At 43.5% G+C, this 12,545-nt stretch overlaps 2 non-coding genes across 2 annotated transcripts; both read right to left on the bottom strand.

Annotated features, from left to right (window-relative positions):
- Nucleotides 1-3,052: 3,052 nt before the first annotated feature.
- LOC140274383 (U2 spliceosomal RNA) lies at nt 3,053-3,236 on the bottom strand. Its single transcript, XR_011908338.1, has one exon. It is a non-coding gene; the product is annotated as a U2 spliceosomal RNA (small nuclear RNA).
- A 308-nt stretch (nt 3,237-3,544) lies between these two features.
- Nucleotides 3,545-3,658, bottom strand: LOC140274149 (U5 spliceosomal RNA). The gene has a single exon (XR_011908128.1). It is a non-coding gene; the product is annotated as a U5 spliceosomal RNA (small nuclear RNA).
- Between the last annotated feature and the right edge of the window lie 8,887 nt (nt 3,659-12,545).

Genomic DNA, 12,545 nt, shown 5'->3' with positions numbered 1-12,545 from the left:
TCCACCTTTTAGGTATGTATGGTTGGCATTTGCACCTCTTTTTATACTGATTGCTGAAGATTAAGTTGTTCTTTCTCAAACTACAAATTTTTTTTAATTGTTGAAACTTGATTTGAAGTGGATAAATAAGGAGGACAAACAGTTTTAAGTCAGGCTGATAGAAGGAATTAATTTTATAGCAAAATCTGTATTTCGTCATATGTCGAGAGATGCTTATTTCTGAAGAAGTTCTTTCTCATTCTACAAAGTACAACGTTGTTTATCGTTGAAACTTGATTAGACATGAATATATATGAAGGACAAAGCAGTCTTAACTTGGTTTGAGTTAATGAATTCTTTTTATAGGAGAATCCGAATTCGTGCATAACTCATAAAATAGAGCTTATTTTCGGATTCCTGAAGAATGAGTCTGGTTCTTTCTCATAATACAAAGTTTGTTGTTTATTGTTGAAACTTCATCAGAAGTGAGGAAATAAATGAATGCCTATCAACAAATGTGGGATCTAAACTCTAGTGCTTCCTCTAAAATAATTTCCTTTCTCAATTTAGAAATGTGTGTGTGTAAGTCACAACACCCGTGACACCAAAACGGCTTTCTTTTCTCTACACTCTGCACTATGAGCACACACACCAAATCAGAAAGGCTTTTTTCTCTCTTTTCTACATTATGGACTGTGGGGACACAAAACCGCTCTCTCTCTTTTTTTTTTTTTATCGTGTGCCAGGGCGTTGTCTCACGTATTAGATTATGCTTAAGATACGAATGGGTTTATCAGTCACATCAGAATCCATACATACTGATCCTCCCGTAATAAAATGGTCGGATCTTATCAAACACACTTTGTTTCTTGTGACAATCAAGTCAGCGAAACAGCGTATACACGTCAAGACACTGAATCAAGTTTGCCACAAGAACTCATAAGTTTGGCAGTATTGCTCTGCCGTCAGCAATCATACACCCATTTTATTTTCGTGAGACATGTGCAAACACCTGTTCATCTACTGTTCTATCACTATGAATTAGTGATCTATTATCAATAAGGATACTTCTACAACTACTATCAAAGTATGTCCGGACTTCTTATGTTGTCAGTTGCTATATATGAATAAGTGGGTAGCTACTGACAAGCATTAAGCATGTCACACAGCCCAAACATATAACATTTCAGGACACACCACACAGTTAACAACCACAGTGAAGTGTCAAAGCCCAAACATGTAATGAAAAAATGAAAGGTATGACCTTTTAGAAGATATACAGCTTTACATGCTAGGGCAAGTACCTTTAGTTGTAGGAGGGGATTTTAACTGTATCTTGAGCAGGAAAGATAGAAAAAGAGCAGGGGTAGATTTTAAAGTGGATAAGACTTCGATTTTACTTCAGGGCATATGCAGGGATTTTAAGCTTACTGACTGTTTTAAAACCATGCATCCCAGAGAGGAGGGCTTCACCTGGTTTAGTCATGATGGCACCAGAGCCTCTCGCATTGATTATTTCTTTACTAGAGATTGCCCACCCACTGATGTTAGATTAACCCCTGTTTTCTTTTCAGACCACCTTATGCTCTCCTGCACCCTTTCACCCCCTTCTGGTGTGACGGTAGGAAGTGGTCTGTGGAAACTCAACTGTTCCCTGTTGGAGGATGAAATCATAGTCAGTCAGTACAGGGAATGTTATAAAGAGTGGCAGACCCTTCAAGACCTCTACGAAACACATGCACAATGGTGGGAAATGGTGAAGGAAACGACCCAGACTTTTTTTAAACAGCAAGGTAAACGTAAAAAAAGGAAAGAGAATAGATGTATGATGGGACTACATAAACGCTTACAGCGCTACTTTAAACTAAATCAGTGTGGCATAGACTTTAAAGAAGAAATCAAAGATGTCAAAAAGGAAATGTCAGTTTTAGCAGAAATAAAGAGTAAAGGAATTTTTGTAAGAAGCAGGGAGCAGGAAATTGAGGAAGGTGAAAAAGAAAGAAAGTTATAAATAAAAAGGAGTGTATTCAAAATCTAAAAAGAGAAGATGGGTTTTTAACAAAATCCACACAAGAGATGATTGAAACTGTACATACCTTTTATAGTAACATGTACAAAGAGAAACCAGTGCACTTGGAAACATCGGCAGAAATCTTAAAATTCGTTGACAAAACCGTAAAAGAGAATGCACACTTGACACAGAATTTTACTGCTTTAGAGTTAAAAAAATGCCTAACAGGTTTTAAGAGAAGTCGAGCTCCGGGTTTAGACGGGCTTCCTGCAGAATTCTATCTGACCTATTGGGACCTTTTATCATCAGACATTTTAGATGTTTTTAAAGATTTTGAAAAACTCGACCGACTGCCTGACAGTTTTAGAGTGGGAATAGTGACTCTACTTTATAAAAAAAATGATAAGACTGACCTAAAGAATTGGAGGCCCATCACACTTTTAAACTTTGACTGTAAACATTTTAGCAAGGTTTTAGCGACACGGATGTCCTCTGTTTTAGAGGAGGTAATTCACCCAGACCAAGCTTGTGCCATCTCAGGGAGACAACTCACCGACAGCCTCGTACTGATTCGAGACATCATTGATTACGCTAGAGACAGAAACACCCGGCTTGTCATCTTAAATTTAGACTTTGAAAAAGCATTTGATCGGGTCTCGCATCAATATCTCTTTCAGGTGTTGCAGCCATCGAAAAGGGCCCGATTGTTCCTACTTGGTGAGCTTTGCTTGGTTGAGACGCTTGCCCCCCCCCCCTGCTCCTCGGCTGACCAAGTAGAAACAATCTATTCGATGGCTGCCTTGTCTTTTACTCTGTGCAAAAGACAAGGCAGCCACAAACACCACGGGAACACCGTATTGAGGCTTTGTTCTGACCATTCATTCGGTGTCGCGTTTCTTTCAAGCAATTCTCCCGGTTAGCCCGCACTCGGCTCGCTCCCAGAGCCGTGTTAAAGTCCACTTCGCATTCACTCTCTTTTCTCAGCAGATTAAAAGAAAGTTTCATCTTGGGCTCCCTGAAACTTCCATCCTACACCGCTGTTTGCTTTTTCACAAGAGCAGAGGAGAGCGCACCGTTCCCAGCGGCACTGCAGTACCGGGTCGAGGCTTGGAGTGAACGGAGCAAGCTTCTTTTTCAACTCCTATTCTTAAAAATCCATTTAATATGTTGTCCTCGTATAGAGGACATATTAAACTGATAAGAACAGATACTACACTTGATCTTAGCCAAAAGGCCGAGAAGCGATAACTGTCCACTGTTTCAGGTCCGAGGGCCCTTGCTGGCACAATGCGCACTTGTAGCAGTGTTCTTTTTATGGCCATAGGTGGCCAGAGTGTCACGTTGCACCTCCGCCCACCCGCTGCACTGAGCACTCTTCAGCCCTTTTAAATGGTATAACTTTGCACTCCCGCATGCTCCAGCAAGCACCATTCAAGCAACAACTTTGCACTCCAGCTTCGAACATCGGCACAGTCGCAACAAGTAAGGCGACTCTACTCAGAGAAGTCACTCTGCAAAGTAGCAAGATTTCTTTTGCACAGACAGAAAGGGCTTCACCCGCAAAGGTAAAGCCTGCCAATAATAGAAACAACTCATTAGTGCTGCTCTCCACGGAAGTCTTTAGTAAAAGGCGAAAGACTTGTATGTTATGAAGAGAAACCAGAGTACGATTATCCGTCACTGCGGGAGCAGGGCATCAGGCGTGGTGAGCTTTGCTTGGTTGAGACGCTTGGTTGAGTCGATGGCTGCCTTGTCTTTTACTCTATGCAAAAGACAAGGCAGCAACAAAAACACCACGAGAATCCCGTATTGAGGCTTTGTTCTGACCACTCATTCAGTGTCGCGTTTCTTTCAAGCAATTCTCCCGGTTAGCCCACACTCGGCTCGCTCCCATAGCCGTGTTAAAGTCTACTTCGCATTCACTCTCTTTTCTCTCTTGGGATTGGGATTGGGATTTTATCTATAAAATGAATTCCTTCACTCAAACTATGTTAAAACTGCTTTGTCGTTCATATTTACCATGTCTAGAAAGATTTATACAAAAAAAACAACGTTGTACTTTGCAGTAAAAGAAAGAGCAAATCTAAAGTTTCAGGAATCCGAGAATAAGCTTACTTTCATGAGTGCTTCACGATTTCGGATTTTGCTATAAAATGAATTCCTTCACTCAAACTAAATTAAAACTGCTAAACCGCTAATCTGTTACATGTAAGGCAGATGTCAAATTCACCGAAATAGGATCTAAGGGTATTCGGCCAATCGAGCTGTAGCAGCTTCGGTAAAAGAGTATAAGTTGAAGAGTTTGTGAATAAAGGTGTGCGCACACATAGTGAACTGTAGGAAAATAGGCAGGGAGCAATGCCGGCTGGGGTATATGTTCTTGTATGTTGTCTGACTGTTTGATTTGAATGTGTTGTGTAAGTGTCCTGTTGAATGTTTGGGCTTTGACACTTCACTGTGGTTGTTAACTGTGTGGTGTGTCCTGAAATGTTATATGTTTGGGCTGTGTGACATGCTTAATGCTTGTCAGTAGCTACCCACTTATTCATATATAGCAACTGACAACATAAGAAGTCTGGACATACTTTGATAGTAGTTGTAGAAGTATCCTTATTGATAATAGATAAACTAATTCATAGTGATAGAACAGTAGATGAACAGGTGCCTGCACGTCTCACGAAAATAAAATGGGTGTATGATTGCTGACGGCAGAGCAATACTGCCAAACTTATGAGTGCTTGTGGCAAACTTGATTCAGTGTCTTGACGTGTATACGCTGTTTCGCTGACTTGATTGTCACAAGAAACAAAGTGTGTTTGATAAGATCCGACCATTTTATTACGGGAGGATCAGTATGTATGGATTCTGATGTGACTGATAAACCCATTCGTATCTTAAGCATAATCTAATACGTGAGACAACGCCCTGGCACACAATCAAAAAAAAAAAGAGAGAGCGGTTTTGTGTCCCCACAGTCCATAATGTAGAAAAGAGAGAAAAAAGCCTTTCTGATTTGGTGTGTGTGCTCATAGTGCAGAGTGTAGAGAAAAGAGAGAAAACAAAGCCGTTTTGGTGTCACGGGTGTTGTGACTTACACACACACATTTCTGAATTGAGAAAAGAAATTATTTTAGAGGAAGCAGTAGAGTTTAGATCCCACATTTGTTGATAGGCATTCATTTATTTCTTCACTTCTGATGAAGTTTCAACAATAAACAACAAACTTTGTATTATGAGAAAGAACCAGACTCATTCTTCAGGAATCCGAAAATAAGCACGAATTCGGATTCTCCTATAAAACGAATTAATTAACTCAAACCAAGTTAAGACTGCTTTGTCCTTCATATTTATTCATGTCTAATCAAGTTTCAACGATAAACAACGTTGTACTTTGTAGAATGAGAAAGAACTTCTTCAGCAATAAGCATCTCTCGACATATGACGAAATACAGATTTTGCTATAAAATTAATTTCTTCTATCAGCGTGACTTAAAACTGTTTGTCCTCCTTATTTATCCACTTCAAATCAAGTTTCAACAATTAAAAAAAAATTGTAGTTTGTGAAAGAACAACTTAATCTTCAGCAATCAATATAAAAAGAGGGCAACAAAAGGTGCAAATGCCAACCATACATCACTAAAAGGTGGAGCGGAAGTATTCAGCGTCAAGTAGGTGTGAATGTTCGACCAAAATTTGTAAAAAGTGGGTAAGAAAAGGTTCGAATGCCCGACTAAATATTAACAAAAGCGGGAGGAGAGGTCTTCGGATGAGAGTGGGTGAGAATTTCCTACCATACAAGTATGGTGGAGAGGAAGCTGTGATTGGCCGACAATAGTAAAAAGCAGGTGAGAAAAGGTGCGAATGTCAAAACATACATGATCAAAACAGGGAGCGGAGGTGTTTGGCTGCAACAAGGTGTGAATGTCTACCCATAATTAATGAAAAACGGGCAACAAGTAGGTTCGAAATTCCAACCATACATCATCAAAAGCAGGAGTGGATGTGTTCGGCTTCAAGAAGGTATGAATGTCCATCAATAATTGCTATAAAACATGAAAGAAAATTTTCGAATATCAAACCGCACATAATCGTAAGCGGGAGAGGAGGTGTTCCGCTGCAAGAAGGTGTGAATATCCACCCATAATTACTGAAAAATGGGTAAGAAAAGGTGCGAATGCCCAACCATACATCATCAAAAGCAGGAGTGGATGTGTTCGGCTACAAGAAGGTTTGAATGTCCGACCATAGTTTGTAAAAAGCGGGTAAGAACAGGTTTGTATGCCCGACTGTACACAATCAAAAGAGGGAGCGGAGTTGTTCAGCTACAAGAAGGTGTGAAAGTCCGACCATGGTTTGTAAAAAGCGGGTAAGAACAGGTTCGTATGCCCGAATATACACCATCAAATGCGGGAGCGGAGGTGTTCGGCTGTGAGTAGGTGTGAATCTCCAACCATAATTGCTGAAAAATGTGTTAGAAAAGGTAAGAATGCCGGTCCATACATCATCAAAAGCGGGAGAAGTGGTGTTCGGCTGCAAGTAGGTGTGAATGTCCAGCCATAATTACTCACAAATGGGCCAGGACGAAAGCCACACTGCATCTCCTGAATCCGAGGCTCGATTATCCGACGGATCCTCCTCTCCAATACCCCCGAATAGACCTTACCAGGGAGGCTGAGGAGTGTGATACCCCTATAGTTGGAACACACCCTCCGGTCCCCCTTTTTAAAGAGGGGGACCACCACCCCAATCTGCCAGTCCAGAGGCACTGTCCCCGATGTCCACGCGATGCTGCAGAGGCGTGTCAGCCAAGACAGCCCTACAACATCCAGAGCCTTGAGAAACTCAGGACGGACCTCATCCACCCCCGGGGCCTTGCCACCGAGGAGCTTTTTGACCACCTCGGCAACCTCAGCCCCAGAAATGGGAGGCCCTGTCTCCGAGCTCTCCGACTCTGCCTCTTCCGAGCACGTGTTGGTAGGATTGAGGAGTTCCTCGAAGTACTCCCCCCACCGACTCACAACATCCCTAGTTGAGGTCAGCAAAGCCCCGTCCCCACTGTAAACAGTGTTGACTGTGAGCCGCTTCCCCCCCCTGAGACGCCGGATGGTGGACCAGAATCTCTTCGAGGCCGTCCGGAAATCGTTCTCACCGAACTCCTCCCAGGCCCGAGTTTTTGCCTCAGCAACCGCCGAAGCCGCAGCCCGTCTGGCCTGTCGGTACCTATCAGCTGCTTCCAGGGTCCCACTGGCCAAAAAGGCCCGATAGGACTCCTTCTTCAGCTTGACGGCTTCCCTCACCACTGGTGTCCACCAGCAGGTTCGAGGGTTGCCGCCACGACAGGCACCGACCACCTTACGGCCACAACTCCGATCAGCTGCCTCGGCAATGGAGTCACGGAACATGGCCCATTCGGACTCAATGTCCCCCACCTCCCCCGGGATATGGTTGAAGCTCTGCCGGAGGTGGGAGTTAAAGCTCCTTCTGACGGGGGATTCTGACAAACGCTCCCAGCAGACCCTCACAATACGTTTGGGCCTGCCAGGTCTGATCGGCATCCTCCCCCACCAGCGGAGCCAACTCACCACCAGGTGGTGATCAGTTGACAGCTCCGCCCCTCTCTTCACCCGAGTGTCCAGGACATACGGCCGCAAGTCCGATGATACAACCACAAAGTCGATCATCGAACTGCGGCCAAGGGTGTCCTGGTGCCAAGTGCACATATGGACACCCTTATGTCTGAACATGGTGTTCGTTATGGACAGTCCATGACCAGCACAGAAGTCCAACAACATAACACCACTCTGGTTCAGATCGGGGGGGCCGTTCCTCCCAATCACACCCCTCCAGGTCTCACTGTCATTGCCCACGTGAGCATTGAAGTCCCCCAGCAGAACGAGGGAGTCTCCGGTAGGAGCATTCTCCAGTGCCTCCCCCAGAGACTCCAAAAAGGGTGGGTACTCTGAACTGCTGTTTGGCGCATAGGCACAAACAAGTCAGGACTCGTCCCCCCACCCGAAGGCGGAGGGAGGCTACCCTCTCGTTCACTGAGGTAAACCCCAATGTACTGGCACACAGCCGGGGGGCAATAAGTATGCCCACACCTGCTCTGCGCCTCTCACCACGGGCAACTCCAGAGTGGAAGAGAGTCCAACCCCTCTCAAGAGGACTGGTTCCAGAGCCCAAGCCGTGCGTCGAGGTGAGTCCGACTATATCTAGCCGGAACCGCTCAGCCTCGCGCACCAGCTCCGGCTCCTTCCCCAACAGAGAGGTGACATTCCACGTCCCAAGAGCTAGCTTCAGTAGCCGAGGATCAGACCGCCAAGGCCTCTGCCTTCGGCCGCTACCCAGCTCACATCGCACCCAACCCCCTTGGCCCCTCCCACGGGTGGTGAGCCCGTCGGAAGAGGGGGACCCACGTCATCATTTCGGGCTATGCCCGACCGAGCCCCATGGGCACAGACCCGGCCACCAGGCGCCCGCTGCCGGGCCCCACCCCCGGGCCTGGCTCCGGGGGGAGGCCCCGGTGTCCCATATCCGGGCAAGGGATCACGAGGTCCAAATTTTTTGTTCATCATAAGGGGTCTTTTGAGCTGTTCTTTGTCTGGTCCCTCATCTAGGATCTGTTTGCCTTGGGTGACCCTACCAGGGGCTTAAAGCCCCGGGCAACATAGCTCCCAGACTCATTGGGGCACGCAAACTCCCCCACCACGATAAGGTGACAGCTCAGGAGGGAGAATCCCGACTATACACCATCAAATGCGGTAGCGGAGATGTTCGGCTGTGAGTAGGTGTGATTCTCCAACCATAATTGCTGAAAAATGTGTTAGAAAAGGTAAGAATGCCGGTCCATACATCATCAAAAGCGGGAGAGGTGGTGTTCGGCTGCAAGTAGGTGTGAATGTCCATCAATAATTGCTTTAAAACATGAAAGAAAATTTTCGAATATCAAACCTTACATGATCATTAGCTGGAGAGGAGGTGTTCAGCTGCAAGAAGGTGTGAATATCCACCCATAATTACTGAAAAATGGGTAGGAAAAGATGCGAATGTCCAACCATAAATCATCAAAAGCAGGAGTGGAGTTGTTCAGCTACAAGAAGGTATGAAAGTCCAACCATGGTTTGTAAAAAGCGGGTAAGAAAAGGTTCGAATACCCGAATATATACCATCAAAAGCGGAAGCGGAGGTGTTCGGCTGCAAGAAGGTGTGAACGTCCGACCAAAGTTTGTAAAAAGCAGTTAAAAAAAGGTTTGAATATCCAACCGAACATAATCAAAAGCGGGAGCAGAGCTGTTCGACTGCAAGTAGGTGTGAATGTCAGATCATAATTGCTGAAAAATGTGATAGAAAAGACTAGAATGCCGGACAATACATCATCAAAAGCGGGAGAGGTGGTTTTTCGGCTGCAAGTAGGTGTGAATGTCCAGCCATAATCACTCACAAACGGGGGAAGAAAAGGTAGTATTTCCAGACCACACATGATCAAAACAGGGAATGGAGGTGGTTCAGCTGCAAGGTGTGAATGTCTGACTAAAGTTTGTAAAAACCGTGTAAGACAAGGGGCGAATGCCCGACAATGTATGATCAAAAGAGGGAGCGGAGGTTTTCGGCTGCAAGGTCTGAATGTCCAACCACAATTTGTAAAAATCGGGGAAGAAAAGGCTCGAAAGCCCGACTATACACCATCAAAAGCGGGAGCAGAGGTGTTCAGTTGCAAGAAGGTCTGAATATCCGACCAAAAATTAATGAAAAATGGGTAAGAAAAGGTGCAAATGCCAAATAATACATCATCAAAAGCAGGAGCGGATGTGTTCGGCTACAAGAAGGTTTGAATGTCCAACCATAGTAAGTAATAGGCGGGTAAGAAAAGGCTCGAATGCCACACTATATACCATCAAAAGCGGAAGCGGAGGTGTTCGGCTGCAAGACGGTGTGAACGTCCGACCAAAGTTTGTAAAAAGCAGTTAAGAAAATGTTCGAATATCCAACCAAACATAATCAAAAGCGGGAGCAGAGCTGTTCGACTGCAAGTAGGTGTGAATATCAGATCATAATTTGCAAAAAGCTGTTGAGAAAGGGTGAGAATGCCCGACTATACACTATCAAATGTGGGAGCGGAGTTGTTCGGCTGTGAGTAGGTGTGATTCTACAACCATAATTGCTGAAAAATGTGTTAGAAAAGGTAAGAATGCCGGACCATATATCACCAAAAGCGGGAGAGGTTGTGTTCGGCTGCAAGTAGGTGTGAATGTCCAGCCATAATTACTCACAAACGGGTAAGAAAGGGTACTATTGCCAGACCATATATGATCAAAACAGGGAGCGGAGGTGGTTCAGCTGCAAGAAGGTTTGAATGTCCGACTAAAGTTTGTAAAAAGCGGGTAAGACAAGGTGTGAATTCCCGACAATGTATGATCAAAAGAGGAGTGGAGGTTTTCGGCTGCAAGAAGGTCTGAATGTCCACCCATAATTACTGAAAAATGGGTAAGAAAAGGTGCGAAAGCCCAACCGCACATGATCATAAGTGGATGAGAAGGTGTTCGACTGCAAGTAGGTGTGAATGTAAGATCATAATTTGTAAAAAGCGGGTAAGAAAAGGTAAGAATGCCCAACCATAAATTATCAAAAGCGGCAGCAGAGTTTCGACTGGTATTTATCAATGTCTAGATAGATTTCAACAAAAAACAACGTTGTACTTTGCAGTAAAAGAAAGTGCAAATCAAAAGTTTTAGGAATCCGAGAATAAGCTTATTTTCATGAGTTCTGCACGATTTCGGATTTTATGTATAAAATGAATTCATTCACTCAAACCAAGTTAAAACTGCTTTTTCCTTCATATTTATCAATGTCTAGATCGACTTCAACAAAGAACAACATTGTATTTTGCAGTAGAAGAAAGAGCAAAACTGAAGGATCAGGAATCCGAGAATAAGCTTCTTTTCATACGTTCTGCATGATTTGGGATTTTATGTTTAAAATTAATTCCTTCACTCAAACTAAGTTAACACTGCTTTGTCCTTCATATGTACCAATTTCTACATATATTTCAAGCATAAACTTCCTCATACTACCCTGAATGAGAAAGAGCCACACTTGTGATTAAGCCATACGCCCCTTTTGAGGAGTTCTGCATGATTTGGGATTTTATCTATAAAATCAATTCCTTCACTCAAACTATGTTAAAACGGCTTTTACCTTCATATTTATCAATGTCTCGATAGATTTAAACAAAAAAACAACGTTGTACTTTGCAGTAAAAGAAAGAGCCAATCAAAAGTTTTAGAAATCCGAGAATAAGCTTATTTTCATGAGTTCTGCACGATTTCGGATTTTATGTATAAAAAGAATTCATTCACTCAAACCAAGTTAAAACTGCTTTTTCATTCATATTTATCAATGTCTAGATCGACTTCAACAAAGAACAACATTGTATTTTGCAGTAGAAGAAAGAGCAAAACTGAAGGATCAGGAATCCGAGAATAAGCTTATTTTCTTATGGGCAAGTGGGAACTGCTTTGTCCTTCGTATTTATCAATGTGTAGATGGATTTCAACTTCTTCTACTGCAAAGTCCAATGTTTTTCTTTGTTGAAGTCGATCTAGACATTGATGAATATGGAAGGACAAAGCAGTTTTAACTTGGTTTGAGCAAAGCAATTCATTTTATAGCAAAATCCGAAATCGTGCAGAACTCATGAAAGCAGGCTTATACTCGGATTCCTGAAACTTTAGATTTGCTCTTTCTTTTACTGCAAAGTACAACGTTGTTTTTTTGTTTAAATCTTTCTAGACATGGTAAATATGAAGGACAAATCAGTTTTAACATAGTTTGAGTGAAGTAATGCATTTTATAAGCAAAATCCCAAATCATGCAAAACTCACGAAAAGCTTTTTCTCGCTTTTCACTGCTTTTTACAAACTTTGGTCGGACGTTCACACCTTCTTGCATCCGAACACCTCCGCTTCCGCTTTTGATGATGTATATTCGGGCATTCGAACCTTTTATTACCCGCTTTTTACAAACCATTGTTGTACTTTCACACCTTCTTGCAGCCGAACACCACCTCTCCCGCTTTTGATGATGTATGGTCCAGTATTCTTACCTTTTCTAACACATTTTTCAGCAATTATGGTCGGACATTCACACCTACTCACAGCTGGACACCTCCGCTCCCGCTTTTGATCATACAATGTCGGGACATCGCTCCTTGTCTTACCAGCTTTTTACAAACTTTAGTCGAACATTCACACCTTCTTGCAGCTGAACACCTCCGCTCCCGCTTTTGATGATGTATAGTCGGGCTTTCGAGCCTTTTCTTACCCGGTTTTTACAAATTATGGTTGGACATTCAGACCTTGCAGCCGAACACCTCCGCTCTCTCTTTTGATCATACATTGTCGGGCATTCGCACCTTGTCTTACCCGCTTTTTACAAACTATAGTCAGACATTCACACCTTGCAGCTGAACCTCCGCTCCCTGTTTTGATCATGTATGGTCTGGCAATACTACCTTTTCTTCCCCCGTTTGTGATTAATTATGGCTGGACATTCAAAC

This window comes from Leuresthes tenuis, unplaced genomic scaffold (genome assembly GCF_036924035.1).
Source record: "Leuresthes tenuis unplaced genomic scaffold, fLeuTen1.0.hap1 SCAF_17, whole genome shotgun sequence".
NCBI classification, from domain to species: domain Eukaryota; kingdom Metazoa; phylum Chordata; class Actinopteri; order Atheriniformes; family Atherinopsidae; genus Leuresthes; species Leuresthes tenuis.
This window is presented reverse-complemented; position numbering and strand designations above follow the sequence as displayed.